The 1,677-nt window shown below is 32.4% G+C and overlaps 1 pseudogene; it reads right to left on the bottom strand.

Annotated features, from left to right (window-relative positions):
* Positions 1-230: 230 nt before the first annotated feature.
* LOC136204486 (small nucleolar RNA U3) lies at positions 231-407 on the bottom strand (annotated as a pseudogene).
* Between the last annotated feature and the right edge of the window lie 1,270 nt (positions 408-1,677).

Below are 1,677 nucleotides of genomic sequence, written 5' to 3' on the forward strand. Positions count from 1 at the left end.
GCACAAGGAAACAAAAAAGAAATGAAACATATACTTCTTGAAACTCCAAATTTGGAGAAAAACACCTCTAATCAAAACTTCAATATTTAAACTCTTCTGAATATTCAGATCTGAGTCTTTTTTTTTTTTCAACCACATGTATAAGAAGAAACAGTTTGAGAACATAAAATGCCCAAAAATATAATATAATATAAGTTTTTGGGTTCATAGGGGTATTATTAAAAATTTGAAATCAGTCAGACAACCACGTGACAACTCTAGATGGACTAATATGACTAGAAATGATCCTCTACAGTTAATCCAAGTTAATCCAACCGTTAATCACGCTCTGATTACACAGTCATGATTTATCCACCGGATTTGAGTTCCTATCTCTTTAGTGATTAAGGATATAGAGGTACGATCGTATAGAACAGATTGGTATGGCTATCTATGCAATCCTTGTCCAACCATAACAAATCATTCCCCTATCCAAAATCGGTTGGCAGATATCCTATTTCCAATCAGCAACCCTCCTGAAGCATGTGCTGATTTTATTTACACTATTGAACTATATTTTAATTTAATTAAAGTTTGGCAAAAAGAACATTCTAAAGCTCCTGAAGAACTAACCACAATTAATTGATTTGAGATATACAGGTTCGGGCGTACCTTATTAAATAGCATAACCTGTAGATCTCTCAGAGTAGCTGAAGCGGATCTTAACACTACGATCTTGTACCACTGGTAATAGACAACCACACAACGTTTAGCCAGAGAAGACTGAATAATTAACAGACTAAAGTGAAGAAGAAGAAGAGAGGGAGAGGAGGCGCAGGAGAGGAGGAGGAGGCAACCTTAACACCTTATGTTGTGATTATGGTTAAGCCTATTTATAGGAAACTAAAACCCTAATCCTCCATCTCTTAAGATGGGCTTGGTCCGTTCCATTTCGGTCGGGTCGGATTAATTAGATCCATACCCAATTAATCCTAACATCCCCCAATTTTTTTTATGTTTTAATGCACTAAGTCCTTCATTTTTTATTTCGATATATTAACCTCCTAATCATTTATTTTTAGTAACATTAGGCCATTTTTTTTATTATCATTTGTTAGTTATTAATATCTAATTCAGTTAACATAACATTACTTGCTTTAATTTGTGCTCAAAATTATATCTTTTACAGCTCAAAATAAAGTTTTTACAGTATTTTTATAAGCACATTACATATTAGAAATTGTTTCGGACTGTTAAAAATAATTTTTTTGAAGATATAAAATGAATAATACTCTGTTAACAGAGTTTTATGTTCAAAAATAATATTTATGGTTTTCATGAAATTAATGTGATGAAAAATCAATGATTTAATGCACTAAAAAAACATAAAGATTAAGGGACCTAAGATGAGTTTTGCCTTAAAACTTGGCAATAGTGAGGTTGAGTTCTCTCTATAAATTGCATGAGAAATTATCTAATAAATTGCATTCATACTCAACAAGAAAAATGGCCTTTAGTTGCAATCTTTCCACACAACCTGAGCAAGAAGTTCTTCGTGGTTGTTTGAAAAACAGTCAACTTAGCTTTTGGGGTCAAACCTTTGCTTCACTTGCCCCGAATGATTTGGTATGTATCTGAGAAATTTCTGTAGTTTGGGAGTAATAAAATCCATGAATGAAAATCGTTTTGCATATCATT

The sequence above is a fragment of the Euphorbia lathyris genome, chromosome 8, assembly GCF_963576675.1.
Source record: "Euphorbia lathyris chromosome 8, ddEupLath1.1, whole genome shotgun sequence".
NCBI classification, from domain to species: Eukaryota; Viridiplantae; Streptophyta; class Magnoliopsida; order Malpighiales; family Euphorbiaceae; genus Euphorbia; species Euphorbia lathyris.